At 39.3% G+C, this 26,676-nt stretch overlaps 1 long non-coding RNA gene across 2 annotated transcripts in view; it reads right to left on the bottom strand.

Moving 5' to 3' along the window:
* The window catches only part of LOC141945206 (uncharacterized), a 46,423-nt gene extending 30,318 nt beyond the window's left edge, over positions 1-16,105 (bottom strand). Inside the window, exon 1 of one of the 2 annotated variants that reach the window (XR_012629445.1) lies at positions 16,045-16,105. This is a non-coding gene — a long non-coding RNA (uncharacterized LOC141945206). The remainder of the gene's footprint in view (positions 1-16,044) is intronic. The other variant, XR_012629446.1, reaches the window with a different exon arrangement.
* Between the last annotated feature and the right edge of the window lie 10,571 nt (positions 16,106-26,676).

Genomic DNA, 26,676 nt, shown 5'->3' with positions numbered 1-26,676 from the left:
TCTATTCCCCAATATCTAAGAGTAAGTAAGGGTCTGTTTCTACACCTGGCAGAAAGAAACAGCAAAGGCACAGCAGAAATGGTGGTGAGAGCACTACACTGTATGGAACAGCAGTGACCCAGGCCTGGCTGACAGGTTTGCATGGATTTTAACCCTCTTTTGTCCTTCTCCTCCTCTCCCAGGCTAGAACAGGGAACTATTTTGGTAGCACTTATATACAGCCTGTTTGTATTATTCCACTTTTGTTCACTACTACATTTTTCTTGGAAAGGAAGAGATTTTTAGAGCACCACAGAAAATTCATCTGGGGCTTTTAACAGAGCATGTTGTAGCCGAATTCTGATTCCTGCATAGCAATAGATGTACAACAACTTGTTTTGAAGTCAACTCTTGAATTTTTCAAAGCAGAAAAAGCATTTCCCTCTCCTGCTGGGAGTAAGGCTACATATTGCTGATCACAGTGACTTCTCACAGTGATCACTTCCAGAGGCAATAAAATAAACTGCATTTCAGCATTTGCTGACCATAAGGCTTTAACAGTTTCAGCCATAAGCAAGCAACATATTTTCTTTTCTGTCATGGATGCGTGAATTTCAGTTGTAAACTCTTAGTAAACACTTATTCATGTACCTTTTCCTGTTACGTTTCTCAGATGCTTGGAGCAGAAGACTTACTTTTGTACTTCCACAGCTGATCCAAATGGCTTTAAAGCTCTCAACACACTTGTCACCTTTGAAGCCTCATTTAACTGTCCAGGCTCTTCCTACATGTCGAGGACAGATTTGAACCCTGAGACAGACGCTATAAATTTTTGGAGATCCATCTCCACTACAGTCAGACATGGCAAAAACCACTCTGTACTAGAACTAATTTTATGAAGCTTCCTTCACTTCAGCCTGAGCAATCTGCAGTAGCTCAGAGGCATCTAAACAGTGTTGGTTTTTTAATTTCTACACTGAAAAACTTTTACAAAAATCTTCCTTCCTTTCCATCTCTCATTTTTCTCCTTGGAATAAATCAGCTAGCTCGTGGCTTCATTCTGATGTGCTGTATTACACGGAAGAAGTACTAGTACAGAGCTACTTTTCACATTAGACAAAAAGAATCAGTGCATATGCTGTATTTTTCTTGGAGTTTCTTTATCTTATAAAACATGTATTATTTTGCACATACACAACAGCAGTCCCAGACTTCTACTACTAATGACAGTGACCTGACGTATGATCTTTAGCCCAGTTACCCCTAAACTCATGTAGTGTAATCATCGCCCTCCCTTTCCCCTGATAATAGACACAACTAATATAGCTGCAATCATTCTTCTAGCTGCACCTTGTAAATCCGGGCTCAATGTCTGGCAGGAGTTTGTTCCCAGCAATGGCATCAGGCTACAATGCAAAAGATGCTTCAGGAGTCCCAGATGCACTACCCGAGGCCCTGAGAATATCTGGGGTTACGGCGGGTGGAATGTCACAATTTCTCCCTTTGCCACGTTTTAAAGCCGTCATCTACACTGAAATGTACAGTACTTGCAAACTGCTTTTGCCAGGGGTTAAATACTCTTTATTCACAACAGCACAAAGACTTCTCTGTGCAACAGTGCCAGAAATGTCTAGGAATTCTGCTTGGCTTCATTTGTATCTCTCTGAATGTTGTGAGTACTATATTTTCATACATTAAGGATTTCTATAGAATTTATCATTAGCCATAATGGTTTCCAGGAGAATCGCTGGCTCAGCTTTAAGAGTGAATAGCTTCATCTTTAGTTCAACGCTTCTGTCAGGCTAGGATCAAATCCAGACACTCTTTCAATTTTTCTTTTAGTGGATCATCTACACTTAATCTTAGCCTCTGACAAACAGGATTAAGAAAACTCTCTATTTTTGTTCAAGGTCGCAAACGCATATATAAACACTGTAATACACTGTAATTTACTACATAATGGCAGCTCTTTCAAGGCGTAAGTATAAGTAGCAATAACAATCGTGCCTTTTTTGAGAAGTTCTTGTTTCCAGAGGTAAAAACCACACAGCTGAAGCGGGGTGTGCGTGACCTTCACACGCCTGATCTCCACAATGCACTGAAAATCCTGCTGCAGAACAGGAGGATCAGCAGTCCCTTCTCATCTGGAAAATTGAATGAGATTACATAGAACAGCAACAATTTCTCACCTGATCCCTCCTTGCTAAATTGCCTTGGAGATTTCAGAGGGCAAATTCACCCACTGAGTTGCCGGAGTTATGGCAGGGCTCAGTCTGGTTGCAGTACAGTGAATGGCTTTTGAGTACTGCTGAGGTTACGGTGTGTGCAGAGGTAACAAGATGAAATCACAGATTAGGGAAGGCTTCATTTGCTAAGATATTTTAACAACAACAGAATATTCCTAAGAGTCTAGTATATTTTATTAGTTTAGCTGGTGGGAAAAAAAAAAAAAACACATCCAAAAAAACCTGAATTATTTTCCATGGAGACTTTAAGCAAGGAAGGGGTTTCTGAAGTTAATGGTTTGTTTTTCATTTAACAAAGAAAAAGATTTTCTGCTGTAAAGACTTTTGAATGAAACATTTTAATTTTTAGTGAAAAATCCCTTTTTGGCCAAAACTAAAATTCCAGCTGAGAGAGGGGGAAAAAGAGGTTTTGAACAACTTCTGCAGATATTCTAGGGAAGCTTTGCCTTCTGGTACAGCCACAGCAGGCTAGAAGACAGTATACACTGGATGTTTTAAAAAGCATACATTTAAATTTCCTTGTTCTTACTTCCTTTACTGCTGAGCTTGCAGAAACAACAGGCCGAGGGGAGAAGAGACTCCTGTGAAGCATGTCTGTGCTCCTCGTGGACTGGCTTAGTCCACATCTCCCCACTCAGTCCCTGACACAGACTGCAGCGGCTCCACAAAGATTCTCAGGCAGAGCACTGTGGTGTTTTTTCCTCCATGCTGAAGTAACAACAATTTGTATAAATAATTTTTTCTTTATTCCCCCACTGTTTCTGCAAAGAGCTGCAAACAGAACCTGTTTATCCTAGCAGTATGTTGGAAGGGTGAACACGGACCTAAAGAAGAGGGTTCAGGGAAAAGGGCAATATTTTTTTGTTTGTTTGAAAGTTTGGGTGAACTCTGATATATAGAAAGAACTTGTTATAGTGATTTCTTTAGTATGTGAGGTTTTAACCTAAGAAACTTTAAATAAATTAAGAGCTTTATACAGGGATAATAAGCCTCTGAATAATATTCCAGTAGGGAATATTTCAGTGAGCATAATAAGAGTTAAATTGCTCCTGCTCCAACAGCAGATTTTTCTTAAAATAAATGCAATGAAAGCACCATCCCCTGAGTATCATTTGGTATTCTGGAGCCAAAATCTTCTCTTATTTACACATAAATCTAGGGGCCTTATTCACAGGGTACCAGTTGCCTTGACTCATTTCCCAAGGCATGCTCTCTCCATCACCCCAGGTACAACCCAACATCTGCAGTCAGGCTGTGGCTCTCAATGGACATATTCCAGAGATATATCAGGATAACCACGTTCAGAGCTTAATTCTCATACTTACGGCTAATGAAAGCCCGATGTTGCAAAAGTTTATGTACCAGCAGAGGCCAGCAATATCTGAACAGGGGTAGCTGAAATTACCATGTACAACAGTGTTCTGAGTCCTTTTACAGCAATAAGGAAAAAAAAGACCCATTTGAATCTGACTCAAGAAAGGCAAGGTTATTACTCATATCCCAAGGAGATACGGTGTGTGTGATGAACTGAAAATGCTATTAGAGAACAGATTCCTGTTATGATAGGCCAAGTATGCACTGGTTTTATGGGTATACTGTTAATTACACATTCATTCTTTCACATAATGAAAAAAAGTCTCATGTAGTGTCTGCAAAAAGGACTTGCACATTTGCATATAATGAAACCAGCAATGACAAATGTCAGCAGTACCATACACTGATGCCATGAATAATGCATAACACAGAATTCTGGAGCTAAAAGCAGAGAAATAATCAAAACCATTGATCTTTTCCCCACCCTGCCTTTCTACAGGCAGATAAAGTCTAATTTTCTGAGCACTTTCAAACCCAAACGGTTTCAAGAATCCTGTTTCAGACAGAGGAAACTGATGAACGGTCATGGCGGCTTTCACTTTTAGAGCATCAGTTCAGGTCTGGTCAGTCAAGCATTACCTGTTGACTTATTATCTGACTGTGGCATTACCTGCGACTTTATTTGGCCAACCCAAGCGGAGGCCAGGATTTACCTGGTCACTTCCCTGCAGGAGCAGTGTCTTCATAAAAATGGTGGGACTGATGAGAAGAAATGTGGAAAGTCACCACTCCCTGCTGTATTTACTTTGGTTTCTAAGATTTTTCCATGTCAGCTGGAAGCCTCATGAAAGGCTGCTTTAGAGCAATAACTGAGGATGGAGAAGCAACACCCATGTTCTGCTCATATTTATCCATGCTACATCCTCAAACAATACTGGCTGGGTAATCAAGCTGCACTTTCTGACAGCCTGGCTGGGCAGATGGTACCCAAAAACTGCCAGATTAGAAGTTAATGTTTCCCCACTGGCTATAGGAAGCACTGCAATTGCCCGAGATGAGGGTTTGCTTTGATAATAATTTGATTAAATAAGCAGATGACCACTGACTTCAGAAGGCATCAGCACATGCTTCTACAGAGGAGTCAGCATAACCAGCCTGGCCAGGAGGAGAAACAGGAACACCCCACAGGGCAGGGGGATACTGAGGAAAGCTGGGGGAGAGTGGCATTGCTGGTCTGCAAGAATGTTTAGGAAAAGACCTCAGATGGAGCAGTTCAGTAGAATGCTTTCCTCTGTCGTGACTAGTATTTAAACTGGAACGTGAATAAAATCTGACCTGAATAAGGCAGCACTGATCTAATTCTCCACTGATAACACCTCACACTATCACACAAACAAGGAAGGTCACCACTGCTCCACAGCCATGTCTAGACTAGAATAGGAGGGAGATATTTAGTTCACAGCCAAAGCACATTCACCTCACGGGAAGCTGTAAACCTTTTATTCAGCATCATCTTACACTGCTGGTTATCTCCATCACCTTTGTTCTCCATTACACAGTTTTTTAATATATGTGCAGGCATGTACATGTTATGTAGCTTTTAATTACTGGTTCACTCTCCTAAGTACCACCTGTCTCTTTTCCTACACAGAAATCTACATTTAGAGTCCCAACAGGATTTTTAATCATGTTTTCACTGCACTACACACTATGATAGACTTCTTAATCATTTGATCATGTGCTGTTTAATCCATAAGAACCTGGTCTTGTTCACCCCACAGAAAAGATGTCTGGAAATGCAGTAAATTAAAATTTAATTTCTTTGTGGTTCTGGGTGTCACATTGATACTTACCTTGCAAACACTGTTTGCTGCACAGATCTGTGCCATTTTGTTCCAAACACTTTTTTCTATAGCATTAAATGATGAGTTTAAGCGAAAAAGACTGAACTATAACACACATTGTAAAGGGAGCAAAATTTTTTTTTTAAAACAAGAAAAGTAGGAACGTACAGGAAAGAGGACAGATTATTTTTAATACAGAAATCCCATCCTGTGAAACAAGAGTATTTGGTCTGTAAAGCCAAACGTCTTTGCCCATTGCAGATAAATAGTGAGACAGGGTCACTGGCAGGATGACATAGGACGCTCCAGGAAGCTTGCTTACTTCCACAAACATCATCACAGGCCACATAACAAGAGCCTTTATATATTAAAATGCAACATTCTTATGCATGCATGTGCAAACACAATGGAGTACTGAGAAACTGTCTATTCAATAGGCATTGCCATACTATTTATGTACGCATGCATGGGCAAAGCTAATGAAATGCAGAGACAACTTGGTTTATTGTATGACCAATAAGAGTATATGCAAAAGAAACTTATTTTTAAGAGACTGTTAATTCAATCCTCTGAGAACCTGTTTCTTCCTGGCACCACAAGACATACCAGCTACCTAGAGATAGCAGTCCAGCAAAAATTTCAAGCCTATGCTTAACTTCAAGCTTATGCCAATGTGCTGCAAATCCAGTTATAACCAGAAGCTAAAAATTCAGAAGGCACTTAGGAATGTTTTCCTTACTCAGGGCCTCGATTTCTGTCAAACACATTTCCATTGTTTCTTGCTGAGGTCAAATACCAGTATAAAAATGCTACAAAGGTGGTTTGTTGTTTTGGGCTTTTTTTTTTTTTTTTTTTTCCTGGAGAAGAAAATCAAACATTTTTTCTTTCTTCTTGAAAAACTGCTAAACTTCCAGAGGGAAAATAAAAAAACCTGTTGATGTACCAAGAACAAGTGCGACAAGTATGAGCCAAAGAAGGAAATGCTGGATTAAACTATCTGAAGAGCGTGAAATGATGCTTAGCAACCAGCTGAGGACTTGCATCCTCCCAGATGCCAAAACAAACTGGCCCAGAACAGAATATTCATTTCCCACATTTCAGCAAATAACGCTTTTACCATTCCTAGTTTTCAAATGGAAACTCTACATTCCCTGAAACCCTGCATATTTTTAAACAAATAAGTAATAGCAAAGAACAAAAACATTGCAAAAAATCTGCATTAAACCCAGAGAAAGTGTAATTTAATATACACTGCATAGCACTAAGGATCTTGAGGAATCTGATCTTTTAGCACAGTTCAGCACTCTGCAGCAATGAAATATTGGGCATATTGACAAGGCAGAAAGAGCTCTGTAGAGAAACAGAGGACTCGCATATTTTGAGGACATGTCTGTCAGAGGTTGGGATTTAATACTTTGTGCCTCAGTGTTGACCACTGCAAGTTGTAAACCAACTCACTTTCTAGAAAACATATTACCTGCAATGGGGTCCCCAAACTGCAAAAGGGACCCAGGCCCCTTCAAAGTGGCAAATAATCTGACAGTAGAGGCACCACCACCATTCTGCTACCACTGATGGTGTATTTACACATGTACCTCACTTGGCAGCTGCTCCCTGTTTACTCTGGAATTGTTTCTTATCCACAGGTTGTTACAGGTTCAAGACAAATAAGCAAAAAGGGACTGACAGGAAATGACACCCAAAATACTCAAAACTACCTTATGTTGCACCTCTTTGCAACTGTACTTAGGACATCAATTTGGGCAGGAAATGAAGATGAAAGAGAATAGGAGCAAAGCTGCAGCAGCTCTTAATCTCTCTTAGTCCCTCCAAGGCTTTGCTGTCTGTAGAGGCAAGTGTGTCTCACTCCCAAAAGTGTTGGATAAGAAAGCCTGAGCTCGAAGCTGAACTACTTTAAATCTCACTGTTCCAGGGTGATAATTCATACCGCATTTCAGGTCAGGAAATAAATTCGCTGCTGCATGCTACTTAAAATTTCTTAAGATCAGGAGAAGATGCAGTGAAATGCTATTCATACAACCTTCTATTCTGGTTAACCAAAAGTGAGAGCTAGGAAAACCAAAGACAGTTAAGACCAGGCTGCTGTTGCTCTATGCCGCAGAGTGTCCTCCTGCACTGTTTTGCCTTGGTAGAACATTACCTGATTACATGATGACCGATGCAGGCCGGCAAGATCTCAGAGTTACATCTACCCTGGCTTTCTGTCCATCATCATACTCAACACCAGCGCATCAGTACCAGAGCAAATGCCTCAAATATATGTGCTGTGCAAATTGCTCTGCTCTGATGTGGCCTATCCCACTGCCATGACCTGATGAAGTCGCAGCTTGGCATCCTGCTTCACTGACTTTGAGGCCAGAGTTTGGAAGCAGGGCTGCTAGAGTGACTGTAAACACCAAGGAATATAGTTTTCCTAATGCAAACTTAGAAAAGCTAACAAAAACGTCCAAGATATGCCTTCCATTCAGCCTGCACAGCCACAGTGGATGGTCTCAAAATACTGCAGCTGGTTAGGTGAGTTATGACATACCAGGAATAGCCCTCCAAGAAGAAGCCCAGAAGAGCAATTATAACAAGGTTACTGACCATTATGAATCATAGAATCATAGAATCATTCAGGTTGGAAAAGACCCTTTGGATCATCGAGTCCAACCATCAGCCCTACTCTACAAAGTTCTCCCCTAAAACAAATGAACCATCAGTGGCCATTCAGAGAGATGGCTCTATTTGGTCTGCCTCTGTCTTGCATTACCCATTTCTCAGGCTAATGAGAATGACAGAGTTCCTCCAACCAGGGCAGTTCAGGACTACATTATACCTCTTAAGTAAATACGCACATTCAAATACTGAAAGAATAGCTCAAACATGTGGACAGATCCCGTATCTTGAAAGTCAGCAAACTGGAGTGGCCTCCTGAACTTTCTCTAGGGGTGCTTTCCATTTCCAGATGAGCCGGTCAGGTTTTTTCATCATGTCAGATCAGCACAAGCTTTGGCAGTTCTTTTTAGAAAGCTTTTCCTGCTACTAGTTTTAAATCCTGTATCTTTTGCTTAATGCAGTAAAATTTCTCATCTTCTCATTGTCACATAAAACTCCCCTTTCTGTTCCAGGTGGTCAGTTATTCCTGCTCTGTGTTTTATATTTTCAGAGTGAACCTGATTTAAGTCCCTCCATCAATAAGAAGGGAGCAAGTAAGTTTGGTGATGAGGACTTACTAGGCTGCCATCTGGAAATCAGATTTTAGAGACTTCAACAGTAAATAAAGATCTGCAACTTGTACAGTTATTTCAATTATTAAAACTCACTTGGATATCAAAACACCCTTTGGAGGGTTAAGTTCCCAAGCTCATTCTCCTGACATAATCAGAATTTGGGTTTTTTTAAAGTGTAAAGATCTCCCTCATTCTCTGGAATTCTGCTTGTTCATCTCCTGTGATAAGCGTGCAAACCAGTTCAGTGGTGCTACTCTGATCACCAACACAACAGATGCCAAACCATAGTGGATGCTCCATACCAAATGATTTCAAAATCACTTTCTATTGGCGCTCACAAGTCACTGTAACAGTAAATAGAAAATTTGAAGGGTAAAATCAGAATTCATGTCCCCAAAAAGTTATCTCCACAAGAGATGTACAGTAGAAATTCTAAAGAAGATTCTTTTTAAAACATAGCAGAGATGACAGTTTTGGATTAGTGAGAGGAGCTCATAATCTTGCTACTGCTTACCTTAAATGTTATTAGCTGGTGTGTTTTCCTATGAAATACCTGGACATGCAGTGGATGATCTGTGGGAGTCCATCTAGAAAAAGTTCACTTGCCTGCTTTTACTGGATGATATTAGAGAATGCTCACATCACTGGATCAGGTCCTAGGATCACTTACTCTGTTACACTAAAACTAACTGCTGAGCCTCATTTCCCATCCCTTTGCATTCATGTCATTAAAAATGGGTTTAAGTGTCCCAGATGTGTTGCAGAGCAATGGAGCCTCAAGGTTTCTGCAGTTGCCTACCAGAACCAGCTGTTCCACCACAGCTCTTCCCAGCAGTGTTGACTGCAGCAGTTCTCCTGCTGGTACTTTGCTTCACTAGTTCTCAGCCCCATTTCAGATGACACATACAGAAACTTCTTTCTCTTGCCCTTTGGCTCTAGAGGTTTTTTCCTTCTCTTCTGATATTTTTCTCAGCAATATCTTAAATTCGGCAATGTATTGAGAGAGGTGCCTTAAGAAGTCAGTGTGATAGGGCAGAATTAATAAAACTAGCTTATGCAATAAGAGCTATTAAAAATTCAAAGGTTGCTTTATTACATGTTTCAGTAGAAGCCTGTTTCAAATTCCGCTAGTAAATGGCTACAGTCATCAGATACTTGCCCTAGCTGAATAGTAAGAATCATTATGACCTATCTAATAAGGATTTATGTTGCATTGACTGCAGTGTAACAAATCTCAGGCACATGGAGGCTATACTTGCAGGGGAGGGATGTGAATCCTTCCAGGTTCATATAAACTAGAGATTAATGCAAGTGCTAGTGTACACATAAGAATGAATTTCTCCCACTTTCCCCATTCTGCCACTGGTATCAGTTCTAGATTGTCCAAAACCACAACAAATTACAGAGCAGAAGAGTTATAACTCTCTAAGAACCTCTGTGCTGGAAGTATTACTACAAATCATGTTGCTAAAATAAAGCAAATAGCTAGATTTTCTTCCTTTTTTCTCTAAGAGAACAGCTTGCTTATTTAATTATTATTAGCCTGTTTTTTATTCATTTCTGGAACCCCATTTATTTTTAACTAGGCAAAAGATCACCAGTGCTTTTTCCAGACCAGGAGAAAGGCTCCACAAATAAGGAAGGAGAGGGAGAAAAGAGCTCTGTTAGATGTGAAGCATTTGCTGTTCCCACGGAGGTAGATGGTTTTGTGACTGGGTTCACGGATGGGCTCCAAAAGTACTGGGAGTTAGGTTGCAGGGTAAACATCTATATCCAGATGAGATACAGTATTGCTTCTCCTTCATCACTCAAACCCAAACACTTTATTATGCTTTTAAATCCATCCAAAACATTTCTATTTCCCTTGGTATTACACATCATGTATTTTGGTAACTCTTGACAACAATCACCACAAAAAAACCCCAAACAAAAACCTACTGGCTTGTGAGTAAAACATATTTTTCTTCCACGTTGTGCTTCAAGGTGGGGGACTGTAATTACTGCTTCACAAGTGCCATGACACACAGGCTGGTTTTGGCAGCTTTAGCCTGTTTTCCATGGTTTGCTGAAAAACTCTGATCCCCCATTTGCCTGAAGCTTGTTAATTATTAACTGCTGTGATAAAGAAGGCAGCTCTTAAAAGATATCTATCTGATCTATACTAACAGGACCTTTTGCTGGAGTAACTATTTCAGCCTGTGCAGCCAGCAGAGCATCCCTAGTGTGGATGTAACTTAGCAGCAGAACCACTGTATTTAACAACCCTTCTGAAAGTCACCCTGTAACTATGTAATAGTTACATTGGTGTAACTGCATTTGTATTAGGTTTTCCTAGCCTGGTTCCACTAGCCAGAGATCATATTTTTTCATATCCCTGGCTGATGTTGCAGTGCCAACAGAAGCCTGCAACATAGATGTGGCTATAGATCTCCCTGCTGTGTGGCTCTCCAAAGGGATTTTGTTCATATCAAACAGCACAGCTATATTTACAGTATGTAAAGGAATTTATAAATAACATGTTAAGCTGACACCATCCCTTATTAGAGAGGGAACTGATTCTGTAGAAGAGGCCCAGACATTCCAGTGGAGACCATCAGTCTTTTCATTTACACTAGTGCAGAAACAGTGCAATCCCACCAGTGCAATTTCTTTGGATATGACCCACATTTACACCAGAGCAAGAGCAGAAGACAACTTGGCTTTAAATCCAATGCTGCTGCAGTGTTTGGTGCTAGTGATGTTGAATTCTGAACTACTTTCAATTAAGGTGATTGGGTTGAGTGGTTTGCATTTGGACCTAAGTTACATCTTCATCTAAAGATGTGTTGGGCTTTTTTTGCTTAAATTATCCAAGTGTTTAGGATTTTTTGCCTCATGGTAATGAACATAAATTGCTTTGCAGTTGCCATATGATTTAGAAAAATGAATTAAAGATTACGAAGGAAATTTCCATCAACACTTCTTTTCACTGTTGTGATTTATACCAGCTGCAGACCTGACCTCAAAAACCCATACTGATGTACACAGTGCAAGTCAAACTGCACAACACAATGCCATTTCTCACTGTCCCAAACCTCCTTCTAGCAGCACTGCATTTCTCATACTCTCTTAGGAGACTCATTAGTGACAAAGTTTGGGATATATATTAGTTTTGTCTGATTCTGTGGGCTCCCTACTACTTCTGCTGCATACACACAGTGCTAGGATGCTTACATTTGTTGTCAGCACTGAGGAAACCACAAAGCCGCATGCCCCTCACACTTCCCAGAGTTGCTTAGTAGTGCCCAATTTTTTTCAGTTGTCACTGTGTGAAGAGGTGCTCTCTCCTTTCCTGGGTGGCAGCCAGCACAACACACAATTTCAGGCAGGGTCAATGCAGAGCCAACGCTCTGCCTAACAGTGTGAAAGCACTTCATGAAAAGAAAATTAAAAAAAGAAGGTAATTACTTATTGCTAATGACTTAATCCCTTTAGCTTTTTAGCAAATGACATCATAAACAAGCCCAGGAGTGCTAAAGCTAGAAGGCAAAGTGAAAGCGAACCTGTAAGATTTACCTTCTATCTGACATGCACATGTGCTTCATTCTGCTACCCAGTATGCAGAGCACAGCACCAGAGCTAATGATATCATGACCTGAAATGAGCACAGAAAGATCCCAAGGGTGAAAGACAGAGTGTGAGGACAGAGGGGGTGGGTGATGACGTGTGTAGAGCTACACTTCTCACAGTCAGAGCAATTTGCTTTGGCATATGACTGTGTTGTCATTGTCTTACCCGTGCCTGAGTCACAGCAGGGCTTATTTGGTTTCATCCCTGTTCTGATTTAAAGCACCACATAAAAGACAGTGGGATTTGTGAAAAAGGTGAGATTATACAACTACCCTCCTGGATAGTTGAAGATTTACCAGTTCAGGTGTGTACAGTCACTCGTTAAGGTCATGCAAATTGTAAAGCTGGAATGATATGCCTTTAAAAGATTGGGGTTTTTTTCTTGACAAGGAGAAAAACCACAGCCTTCCAGCAAATCTACCTGAGGCTGATTTGGCCCACTCATCACTTGCATGCTGGAATAACTGCCATTTCTACTGCACAGCTCTAACATGTCAACAGCTAGGTCTTCAACCAGCACTTAAACTCCATTTGTTGTCTCAAACTCCTCTCCCAGACACAAAGCAATTGTGTATTTCTTTCAAAAATCTCAAATGCTACTAATAGCACCCCCAAGTAGCCAGCAGTGAAGTACAGAAATGGAGCTCTCAGATGAGAGCAAGACACTTGCTGTTCACTGAGGATTTCTCTAGAGTAAGAAGAAATGTTGAAGAAGCATCAGCCTTAGTTAACACATTGAAGAATCCCTTGCCTAGAGAAGATAAGGAAATGCGTTTTTCACCTTGATTTCTGCCAGTACACATTATGCCACCTAAACCTCCTTATGCAATCTGGACAAGACCTGAGATACTTGTACCCGAGGTCAAACACACAATTGTGGAGTTAGATTAAGTGACTTAAATTGGAAAAAGAGTAAAACTCAATTTTAATTAATCTCCCATTAGTTTCAATATGAACACTCAAGTAAAACAACAGGGGCTGGTTTCCACCTTCTAGAGCAAGTTTTCAATGTCCAGCAACACAGGCAGTCAGTGTTTCACCAGGGGACAGTCTGGGACACAGATAGCACACCTTACAGCCAAAATCTCCTCAATGAATTACACAGCACTCAAACAGCTGACTTAACAGTTCTATTTGCATTTCTGACACGGCACCCCTATCCCTCTACTACTAGCAGTGTTCTAGTGCAGAGTTTATAGTTTTAGAAAAGTGATAAATCAGCTGCCACTTGCTGGCATCTAAACTTATACAGGGTTACAAGTAGCTGTCTTAGGCCTGGTCCCTGTGTTTTTACTCAGCCAAGAGTCCCACAGAAGCCCACAGGTTGACACATCCTCAGTGATGAATCCCTCATTTCTTCTTCACTGAAGATCTCTTGCAGATCTGCAACTTTTGATTTGACCATTCCCATTATTATTTTCCCTCACCATCATAGTGATAATCTAAAAAATACTTTGAGAACCCTAGGGAGAAACGACATGGTTCCAATCCAGAGCAATGTGTTGAAAGCTAACGTAAACACATTCTTAAGACTGGCCTTTTCTTGAACTTGGCATCATTTTTAAGGTGCCAAGCATAGTTCATAAAGGAAGTCTTGCCCAAAACACTGCTTTACCAGACATCAGAGAAGTGTTCCTGTTGCTTCTGGCTGCTTACAAGCTCTGGAGAAGAGAGCACACTCTCTACAAAAACATTCTCTAAAGAAGCACCATGGTGAGAAAGAAGAGCTCTCAGAGCAAATGCAAACAGACAGCAACATATAGAAAATAAGTCTAGAATTTGTGGTGAGAATTAGAAGATGACTTTAGGTTGGAAAGAATCAGAGCTCTGGAGCAGCTTTCCAATAGGGCAGGAAAATGACAACTCTCAAAATGGAATTTGATAAATTAATCAGAATTCATTTAATTTTTGGAAGAGCAGGAATAAGACTTAATGATCCAAAAGATCCTTTGCAGTCCTGTATTTCAGAAGTGATAGTTTTGTGGTGATTTTAGATGACTGTTTTAGAACTTAGCTGTATATATAGTTGAAATATATTAATGATGTCCACTCCTTTAAATCAGGCATGTTTTCCTAGTACATCTTGCTCTACCACGAGACAGGCAGAAACAGACATTGGCTTCACTCCTAAATGACTTTTAAAGGATAGAGTAAGTACATTTCTTCTATGTAGGACTCCTGCCAGAGTTCTGGAAGCTGGAGCTGTTGTCCTTATGCTTAGCAATACAGATACACAACACCACTTCACTTCACTGTAAGGAACATATGGTCTGTCTAGCATGCACTTGAACCACTGCCATTTCATTCTAGCCTGGCTGTTTTGTACCAACAAAAGAATCTGATTTTCAGCCCATCCGTCAGTAGCGTCTTCTTAAACCCATATAACTCATCACCCAGCTAGAGGCACAGTTGCAGCCAGCGAAGTTTAACTTATTGTTCTGCAGCAGCACATGAAAAAATGACCCACCAGCACTTAATCACTGAATGCATAAGGTTAAAATGCTTTTTAAAAAAGGACACTAGTACCTTCTGCATAGTTAATGTTTAGCCATAAGGTGAAATGGTTAACCTGCATCTATTGATCATCCTCAGAGACTAAGGATTAAGCATATCACTGTGTCTGCGTGGAACAGTCACTGTTCCATAAGCAAGAGGGTTCAAGCGGTCAATGAGATGATGTTCATGTGGGCAAGCAAACAAAAGTGGTGCAAGTATTTACCCAATAAAAATACAATAAGATGACCATTCTGGATAAAACTGAGACAAACTGTAAACTTAACCACATTTGTTTATTATTGTAATTAAAAAATAAAAAACCTACTACTTCATAGGGCATATTTAAAAGAGCAAAATCTGGTCAAACACATGCTCTTTCTGCTTACAGTTTTAAATCTTTTGTGATGCTAGTTTGCCAGACAAGTTAACATAACAGAACAGCCCTGACGCTTTCCCTGGGCAGGGCAAGGAGTTGAATCAATCAGGATTACTAATCACATGAGAAAAAATACACCATAGAAAGAAACAGCTGGCAATAACAAATTTAAATTGATCTTCATAGACAGAAAAATGGAAACATGTTGTGAAAGGCCAACATCTTCATGAATGCACACACTGCTTGGCTTTGAGCAGGGCATTTGAGGATCTCAAAGGAACAGCATGGCTCGACAAATGCTTGATAATGAATGCAAGTCTTGTAAAAGGAAAACTAAATATAAATATTATAAAAATGCAACTTCATAAATTAGCTGGGTTTATAGCTTGTACTCAACTAGCATCTTCACAGACACATTGGAAAAAAAGGAAAAAAAAAGTTGATGTTGCCATCCTTACATTATTACATGTTTTATTGTGCAAAGCAGATAGGAAACGGGATATCACTGTCTTTCTGCAGGTTCTGTGCCAGCCAGAAAGCATACAATAGACAGAATCTGACAATTTATAAATTGTTTCTTGACCACACTGATTGCAATTACAGAGTGAAAAGCTAAAGTAATAGGAAGGTTAGAGAAAATACCCTACCATAGGGCCTTAAAAAGTTCAATGTACTTCGTTTATCAAAACTGAAATCAAGAATGATCCAATTGCAGCATACACACACCTTTGTGGTGAAAAATAGCTGGTCTCAGAGGGTTTTCTAACCTAGCAGAGAAATGCACTGCAAGAATCAATAGTAAAAATAATAAAACTAACAACATAAATTTAGAAATAAAATAAGCAACATTTTAACTGTAACACATTGCTCAGAGAGATTATGAACAGAAGCAGTATGTTTCTTTTCTGATTTTAAATGATATAGTATTTTCATAAAACACAAGCTACCTCTTGTCTGGCAGGAGCTGGCACACAGAAGTTCTGTGGAATGGACTACAGAGAGCAGGCGAGGTAGGAGATTTGACACAGGCACCTTTCTGTGCTTTTTGGGGCCAACCACACTTGGAAATCAGTCATTTCTCAATACTCTTTAACACATCACCACACCCCCCACTCTAAATTTGTTGCCAAGTTTCTTACAAAAAACAACACGTGTCTTTGTGCTCTACATAGACATGGGTCTGTCCACTGCCTCTTAGTAATTCTGGAACCCAGTGGCAAATTTTAACCAACTTTAACAGAAAGGTAGGGGTTTTCTGAGACACTAAACCCTTAAATAATTTGTGAAAATAGACAAAAGAGAGAGTATCTCATATTCCCCACAGAGGAACGGGCCACAGCATTAAACACCAGAGAATCTACAAGGGAGGAGGCAAGACACACATACACACATTTTGGAAACAAAGCTTCATTACTTTTGCTGTTCATATTCTCAATTGTTCAATATTCTCAATTGTTCAATATTCTCAATTGTCTAAGTGAGAATATTACAAAAGCAATTTTGTGCTATGGTTACTGATAGTTTATCTTCTGAGCTAAACATGGTCTGTATGCTATCTGGGAGATGTTGCTCTGATGATCTAATTTGGCCTTAAAATCTATACTAGTGTGTTACTTTTTCTTCAAATCTCTCATATAGTAGGGGGTCTTTCGCCAATCTTAGTCTGAGGAACTCTGTAAAACATAGTAAAGAAAAATGATGGACAATACTGCTTTTCTTACTCATCTGAATTCCACATTCAGCACCAGACTGCAGGGACTGGTCTTTTTTAAATACCGTTGCAATTTTCAGACAGATCCCAAAAAGGAGTTTTAATAACCAGTTTGACTATTAACAGCATTTCATTCTACTGAAAATCTAACCTCGACAGAGATCCCTCAACAGATTCTGTTGCAATGTTGGGTTTGCAGAGAGCAGAGGCGCTGGCTGTTAGAACACTTTGTGCTGTGGCTACATCTAGGAAGCAACTACCTTGCTATTCCACCACCCCCAATCAGGGTGGGATTAGTTACTCCCAGGAAATAAATACTGCCTCCACTGGCTCTCAAAGGAATCCAAGTGCCTAATTTTAAGACAGAATGCATGACTTCTTAGCCTACTAAAGTTTGGAAAGATTAATCACACATCTGGCTCTAGAAGAGTTTGAAATTAATACAAGACCTGGTTGGAAAGATTCAGTAGCAGCCAGTGTGACTCCTTTTAGCAGGGTGGGGAGTAAAGCCATTGCCTGCAGACGTGGCACACAAAATCCTGGCTTCACTCTCAAAAACATGACTGCTACCAGCATTTAACCATATCTGTCATCTACAGGAAGGAAAGTACAATCAAAGGAAGGCCATGCAAAGTCCATCCTTAGGAAGCAGGTTTTTTGCCTGAAGAGATTTTTCCAAATCATTAACAGGACACATTTGTCTCAGTTTTATTTGAGACAGTTTCTGTTAAATGAACTGTTTCTGCCTGTTCCTCCAGCAGTGACTAAGGCAGGTTTAATTGCATCCTGTGAAAGGTGTGCTGCATTGCTCACTTTCTGTTAAGGAAACAGAAATTAAAGCTGCCATGTGAAAATGGAACTGCTGCACCTCCACGCAGCAGCTGGCAAGGAAGAAAAGGCATTCCGATCACCAAGATGTCATTTCCGAAATTCAGACAACAATCAAATGCCTTTAGCCAGTCACAACAACTATCGCTGAGGAAGTGATGCTTTCTTACTATGTAAAAAGATTATATTAGGTTGTTATTTCCTTGTATTTGTATATGAACAAAGAATAATGACAATAAACATAATGCAGCTATTTACCATTGCATGGCATTTTCTAATCCTGTAACACTGGACACACCTACCCCTAAAAACTAGGAGCCAGAGAGAGATGCTGTCTCACCGCAAGTGTGTCAGTAGCAAAAATCTGGAAATGACCCCCTGAGCAATCTCATTCTGGACAACAGCTGCTAGTGCATATAACCCCAGTGGCAGGGCCACTGGAGAGACAGACAGTACAAGGAGCCATGATTTCTTGCCAACGCATAGTGGCAAGAAGAATAAAACTCTGGCCAAAGTATTCTTCATGACACAAAAGAGGAGTGCTACAGATTCCTTTCCCCAGGGATAAGAATTACTAATAATTACAGCAGCATACTGTTCCCCGGCAAGACTTGAATTGACAAGGCTCTGAGCCCCACCTATAAAGAGGAAAATTCCTCTGCTCCTGCTAACAGCTATTAATCAGTACAATTCAGACCAGAATAAATTAACACCAATTAGATGTATCCAGCACAGCTTATGGGCATTCCTTTGAATATGCCTGGTTAGGGACACAAAAAGAGCTTCCTTCTCCCTGGGCTACAGTGGCTTGTCACTGACGTATGACCATACTACTCACTGGGTGTGGAGTTATCAAGACAATGAATGACCCAAAAGAATGCTGAATATCAGTTTACAGCATGGAACTTTTACCTGCCCCAAATCTGTTGATTCATCTTCACATGCCATCTCTTGGCACATGCTTTCTCTAGGAGCCCATAGGCAGCCACTTATTGTGAAAATAATCAATACACTGTAAATGAGGAAACATAATCCATAAATGTTTCTGAGATATTTTCTGCTGACACTGCTGCTGTGTTTGTAGCCAATTTATTTCTATTGGCCTTTTGCATTCCCCGTTATATGCAGAATGACTTTTTTTTGAAAAGAGGAATGTCAAGTTAAAAACTCTGATTAAGGTTTTCAATAAAACTGAAAAATTATTCAAGATGCTTTCAAGCAATGCAATCCAGGAATGTATATCATGTTTATCACCAAGTCCTCTTTAGTTATGATCAAGAAAGGAATAACATACTAATACACCGCACTACCTTGCAGAACATAGAGTTAATGCTTTAACTACTGGTCTTCCAACAAAAATCAGGTTCCAAGTCAGACTTCTCCTTCCTACTTTTTTAGTTTTATTAGCTACCCTGAATTTGTTTTCACAAGAATCTCTTAGGGGAGGAAGGGAAGGAAGTTACCTTTCTTCTCTATTTTTACTACTGTCCTAAAAAGAACAGGTATATTTGAAAAGACTGATGCATGAGACAGAACTATTTTTGCCTGCCTAACTTCTGCCCCTGACTCGCTTTGTAACCTCAGTGAAGGAAAAATTCAAAAAAACCTCTTCTGCCTGATGATATCCCCATCACCCCTAAAGAAAGGGCCCTGACCACAAAGATAGAAGAACATCTGAAACCACTGCTACGCACATACACTAATTCAGTAATTATTAGCCAACAGAAAAAGAAGAGAATGTCTATACAACATAGCATTTAAGATGTGCTCCATGGAATGATTAGACCTTGTCCTGGTTTCAGGAGACCCCTCACGAGACCCTTAATCTCAGCATCATGGGTTCCAGCCCCATGTTTGGTTGCCAACTGGGTTTAAACCATGACAGACCTAATCCCTGTTCCATTTAATACAGAAAATTTAAATATTCTCTGAAATAGAAATTAGAAGCCTGGTCTCCTCATGCATAAATAACACTTTCATAGGAACACTTGATAAACCCCATTTCCAAAAGTTTTCACCCTTCTGCACTCTCTTTAAACACAGAATATGAAACCCTGTCCTCCCGTGCAAGGGAGCGATCTGAACTGCCATGTGGTATCTACACACAGGCAAATAAATTAAAACGATGACTCCAGGACTTTCCCTGATTGTGTTGTCAAAGCAAATTCCAGCCATCAGACAAGGAGGTAAGAGTTCACGAGTGAATCATGACCAGCTGGAGGTACCCAAATCTGAAGATTAGGGGTAAAACTCAATCCTACATTCAGCCTTGCCTCTTAACTTGAAGGCTCCCTGGTCAGTGTCAGCATCTTCCAGACTGGACTCTGGGGCACCTAGCTCACCTGTAGCTCAATACATATCCATGCTGGGACACTGGGTTGCTCTAGGCACTCCAAGCTTGGGACCTGGTGTTCCTACAGTATTTTTTTGAAATCAGCTTTCAGTCACTTCTGGAAGGGTTCCATATCACTTAGGAGTTCTACATATTTAAAACCTATTTTAACCCTGAATTCCACTTCTTAAAAGCATTCTAGGTATATGTTACTCAGGCTTGCCCACAAACAGCAAGAGATTAGGGTGCCCAAACTGGACAGCAATAAAATTACACTGGGCCACCCTAATCTGTTTCCCCTTTTTCTACAGTTCTGCAAGGGGGGGGGTGTGGGGTGTGTGTGCTCATTTACTATTTTCATATCTATAAACTACTAACAAAATGTGCAAAATCCATCTTGACACTGTTAAACGAGTTTAAAACAAGATCAGTGAATGCATGCAAATAGAAATGATTCAAATTAAAGCAAAAATCAACCTAGCCCAAAGCAAATCAATAGCCTTCACACAGATTTGTATTCACACATTTATGCATGATCTAGGTAACAGTTTTAGTTACCCAAGGACACCTTTAGGACACCTTTACTGAAGTTGGTAGAAGAGGCCTTAAGGTGTGGTTTTAAACCAATTTAATTAAAACAGTACAAAAAGTTGTGCTCATCCTCTTAGATGCGATTAGTGTTCCAGCTTCATGAACTAGCCAGGTATCTGCTTAGCTGCAGTAATTGTGCATGCAAGCCTAAACCTGTGTCTAACATCAGGCACAGTGTGATTAATCCCAGGGAAATCTGGTAAGAAATTAGTATGTTTAGTATCTGCTTTTAAATTCATCCCCTACTAATAGTTAAAATTTACTTGCAGTAGGAACAGTGCACAATTCTATTAATACAGACCAAGGGAAATGGAACCTAGAACTCTTAACATCAGTGGATACCCAATCTTGTAATAGTGTTTTAGGCAACTTTCATAATATATGGTGATAGAAATTCCCAGATGATTAGTTAGATATGACATTTGTCTTAATTTATAGGAAGGAACTCACTAGGGCAGGTAATACTAATAAAAACAACCAACCACAACTTTGGGGAATGTGCTGTGTGCTCAGCATGTTAAGCAGAATCTACCCCTAACAATTATACTGAAACCAACAAGCCTGTAGAGACCGATATTTCCATTTGCAGTTTCCAATTAAAACATGCATTATTTATAACAGTAGAATCTTTGCCTGAATATAACAAGCCAAAGAGTCCTTTGTTAACTCTGTTACAGGCCCTAACTTATGCTGAGGCTGCACTTTGTGGAACTACTGCTCTATAAAAGATCTTCCCTGACAGCAAAGGGAAGTAAGAAGGAAAGGGAATGCAAGGGACACTTTGTTCAAGAGGAGGGACAGTTCATTTAACAGTTTTATAACAGTCACACAGAAAACATACCTCAGTTTCCCCTCAGACTTGCATAAATTGACACAAAAAAACCACACACACATCACTGTTTACTGGTTTACACAGGAAGAAAACAAAGCATACTAACTCAGATATTCCTAGAAAAATTGTGCTTGGAGCCAGAAGCAGACTTGGAAGATTTGTAATATGTATGACAGTTGAACTAGAAATTAATTTTTTACTGATCTAACTATATTTAAAATATTTCATATTAATAAACAATAGTTTTGCATGATAGCCACTTTAGTTTTCCATCAGGAGCTACTCCTAAATGACCAGGGTTTGTGGACTTCTGATAAAAGGCTAGTATTCCAAGATGTCTCACACAACAAACAAGAAACATGTCAAGATTATTACTGTCTGTATCTAAATTTTGTTCCTTTTCTAGAGAGCAAGGTAGTATTTCTGACAGATCATGTTACACTCATATTGAAAGATCACTAACAAGGACATACCAAAATCCTTCACTTTACTGCAGAATTACTGTACTGCCTGAGGCTAGTATAAAGAACAGATTAGAATTTGGCTCTATAAATCATACCTTATATGTATAAAAACTGCTATCAGCAGTCAGTCTTTTCAGTAAACTGACTAATGTAGACTATTTCTGCCCACTTACAATAGGCTAATAAATATATAAAAAAGAAATAAAGCACTTATTTTATATCCGAGATCCCATTCTTAATTAACTTATGAAGCCTATTATACAGCCTGTACTAACAACAGTGGGAAAAAAATTGGAAAAAAAAAATCAGCACATTAAAAATTCTAGTGGGCATGCAACTGCACCATGCTACGCCTGCATCTCTGCTACTCCAAGCTGACGCTTGCCTGTTCTCAAATGCTAAGGTTGAGCTTTGTGCTTATGAAAGACGTGAAAACGATAGAATGCTGCCAGAAGTAATCTCTTGTAATTACTAGTAATTTACTAAGTGGCATAGACCATCCTTCACAACATTGCTGAATTTCCCTGGAAAAGTAGGTATTAGATTGCTTACACCACAATTGTCAAGGTGACATCAAAATGAAAGCTCAGTTCACTTACCAACTATTAGAAGTCCTCTTGCGCTTTTTGCAAGATTGGGACTGTTGATCTGAGTTTTGGCTGAATTCCAGTTTCATTAATTAAATTCCACATATCTACATCCCCTCTGCAGATCACATCTTTTGCTACTGCTAAATGCTATTAAACAACCAACATGTTAAGTCAACATCCTCTGGGCCTAACATCAACAAGGATCAAAATATTTCCCCAATGCAAAGTTAGTGAAAAGCTGCTGGAATCCTTCAGAGTAAAATACTGCTGTTGTCATAAATGGGTACTTACCATTCAAGTAATTCAAGTTAAAGAACCATCAGACTATTGCACAAACAAGTTAAAATGCTGCAATGGAAACTGTACTAAGGAAAGAAAATATTTCCCATTAGTAATTATGTATGTGCTCAGTTGCAAATGTCCAACTATTATACTTCCAGATGAAGAGGACCCAAGTGTTTACGTTTGGTATGCATTTCCAACCTTTTCTGTTCCAACTGTACAACAGGAAGATGAGGTCTGTGATGCTCATCAGTTTCTAACAGTATGAGAATTTTCTTCTCTGAAAAAAGTTTCTCTAATTCTTTAAAAAAGATTCTACCTACAATTTGCCAGTAGCTACTCTCCACATAACTCTCTTACTAATATTTTCTTGTAGATCAAAAAATCTAAAACTTACCTGAAGGGAAACCTCTATCCTGTTGAAGGAGCATATTCTTTACAATTGTGTTTAAGAGAACAGTGTAGGCACACTTCAGTCACTATTTGCTTCTGTCTGGTAGGAAGTTGTGATGTTAGTTTTTTTATTTTTAGCAAGAGTTACATTTCCTGAGTAACACTCATAGCTAATAACAGACTCCACAAAACCACCATAGTCAAAGAATAAATGTGGAGTCTTAGAGTAAAACCAGTCCTCTAACAACCTAAAATTAGAAAGTATTCCATTCTCCCAAGTTAATCTTTTTTTAAAGCGAGCAATTTCTATTTGGCTAAATATGGTACAGATGTATTTAACCACTGAATTTTCAAGTCAAGTTTATTTGATGTCATATATCAATAGTTTATATTTTTACTTCAACACTGGATTTGCTTTTGATAATAGACACATTTTGTTATAAAAAATAACCATGAATAGATTTAGATAATTTTCTTACCACATTATGACTGCTATGGCATCAGCAGATTTTCTTGATCATTTACTGTTTTATATAGAGACCTGTATTAAAAATGAGAGATGTAGTATGGAAACAACCTGTAGGGTTCAATGTCAGCTTTGGTACATTTCAACAGATTCTACCCTGAAATGTCAAACTCTTCATTTGTAAGTAAGTGAAATATATCAGCAAGAGGTAACCAGAATAAAAATCAACATGTCCACCCTTTGTGCCACACCAATCTCTGTGCGCCTCTCAGCAAACCAGAGTCACAACCTGTACCATAACACACACAGAGCTTTTTTGGGAAGATGATTCTAAGTGCTTCTAACTACCCCATAAGGACCATTTCTTCTCTTTTTCCAGAGAAGCCCTGTCTTTCAGCAGAAAAGTCTGACAATGCCAATAGCTTCTTTATTTGCCAGGATGCTCTGGTGGAAGTTTAAGCATGAAGAACCTAGTGTTCCACAAGAAGTGATCTGAGGGTAAATGTGGGCTGGGAACTGGTTAATGAGGTTCCTGAACCCAGGTGATATCTCTTAATGTGTTTTTGGAGAAGTTGCTTGTCAGGGGAAGAACAGCAGTAAAAACTACAGCCAAATGCCTCACCAGTGTGAGTCCAAGCTCTTCTTCTGAATACTGTGAAAAAATTTAAAATGTATCAGTCACTAGTAGCGTCAGTAGCAGTGAGCACTGCACAAGCACAGGCAGTCAATCTCTAGTTGGTGTGCACAAATCCAAATCAGCCAAATAGTAGGTCAGGGGATGAGGCATCCCTAGCAGGATCTCATGGCTCTGTCTGGTGGCAGAGCTAGACTAGAACACAGCTCTCCTGACTCATAGCCCAGTAATTTCACTTACAGCTACCTGTATTCCCAAATTAGGATTTCTAGACCTAAGATGTGTCTCATTTTACACATGAAAGATGGCGCTTTTCACCATTTTTTTCATTTGTCATTTCATTCTACCTATTTTGCATTATGACAGACACATACATCAAAATAAAGAACTTAACCATACATGAATACTGTGAAGGATTCATTCTATATTAAAATGTGTGAGGTCTGCTATATACTTGCCATGGGTCTAAATCCTACCCTGAGACAGTAGAATTATCACCTGGTCCTAATCAATAGTCAAAACCTCAGTTCTTTCAGATTCAGGGAATACCAAATCTAGGATCTAAACCTTTGGGTTTTGACACTTCCCCTGAACAAGGTCAACCTAAAATACAACCGTGTACAGGCTGTAAGAGAACCCAGACTGAGACTTGTGGGTTAGTCTCAGCACTTATTACCTAACATCAAACAATCAGATTTCAAAACTTAACAATTTGTAATGTAAGCTTTTCCAAATTTACGGATTCCCTTAACGGGGAACAGATATTGAGGATCTGTTTATTTTGGCAACAACTATTTGCAACCCTATCAGCTAAGAAATTAAAACCATCACGTACAGTAGGATTCATCCCACATGATGTTAGCAAACAGGCATATTATCTTCTAGATTTCCTCTGTAAAGTTAACTGTAGGCAGGCAGTAAGTCACCCTAATGGGGGCAAATTAACCCGCCCATTTAAGTAATGTCTCATATGATATTAAGATGTCTTGTGGGAATGCCCATCATTCTCCATTGGGTACAGAAGGGGATCCACAAAGAGGCCACATTAAACAACCAGCTAAATTGGCTTAAATTCATTCTTAGACTTAGCACTGTATACACCATAACAGTTTAAAACCCTCATGGTTAGTGCTGCAAATATTTACAGGTTTTTTACGTTCAGGGTTGTGGTACTTAGGTGGTGGTGTTATTTAAGTGGATGCAACAAGCAAAACACTCTAGACTTTCTTAAAATATGCTTAATCAGAAAAGCATACCTTAAACCTTCTTTCCGATCACACCTAAAAAAAAATGTAATTGGTTGGTCTGTCACGTGAGAAAATAGGCATAGAAAAACTTGTCACTTTCAAGATAAGATTTACACAAAAGATGAAATATTTTCCCATACATTCTTATTAAAGCAGCACAGAATTCTATAAATCCCTATCTGTATAATCATCAGGAAAGTACAACTTCCAGGAAATCCTCTTGCAGTCTTTTGACAGCAAAACTACCAAAAATGTGAACCTATCAGATTCTGTGCCATCAGAAGCAGTCATCTGACTCTCCACCCTCACTAAGCAAGGCAGATATCTCAAGCAAATTTAAATCTCTTCTTCTATATAGCTCTGAGCTCTTGAAATGACAAAAGCCTTAAAAAAGCCTCTACCAGTTGTGAACAGGCCAGTAACACACACATTTTAATTCCTGAGTTCATTATGTATATATATCTCTGTGTGTATGTATATCAATACACACAGAGATACACTTTAAATTTGCATTTCACTGTAACCCTGATTTTTGATGAGCAGTTGCCACTTCATATTTCACTGTATCAGTTTACATTCAACGTCTCTGGTAAACTCAAAAGCCTTAATGGGTAAGAGCTTGAATAATGAAACTTTTCTAATTGAATATGAGTAAACAATAAATATTTATTCACAAACTAAATCACAATACTGGAAAAGTTTAGAGAAGACACTTTTCTGCATATTTCGACACAGCAGTTATGCCATCCTTAGTCCTGCTTACACTCAGATCTGTGTGTCTATGTGTGATTTCTACCCTTTGCACCTCACTTGAATACAGCCCAGTGAATCAGTCCATGGGTTCTATGTGGGTGTGAAGTATAAGCTCGGGGACTGGAAAAGGGTTGTTGGGTTTGTTTGCTGGGTTTTTTTTTTCCTTTCACTTTTTCTTCTTTCGTCTTCCTCCTTTTGTTATATTTTTGATACAATTTCAGAAATACAGGGTGTTACATTCTACTGTGCTTAGCTCTTAAGACTATTACAGACCTGAAATAGATTACTTAAGAAAAAAATCCCTTAGCTGTATTTACCCAATTCAGGCAAATTGTTTCACAAGTGGTGATTTCAAACATCCAAACTATTTAGGTCTGGAACACTATGCAGGCATTTGCGATTACCACTATGCAGACAGGAACTAAGTATTTTGTAAGTATAGATTTTACATACAAG

This window comes from Strix uralensis, chromosome 1, assembly GCF_047716275.1.
Source record: "Strix uralensis isolate ZFMK-TIS-50842 chromosome 1, bStrUra1, whole genome shotgun sequence".
NCBI classification, from domain to species: Eukaryota; Metazoa; Chordata; class Aves; order Strigiformes; family Strigidae; genus Strix; species Strix uralensis.
This window is presented reverse-complemented; position numbering and strand designations above follow the sequence as displayed.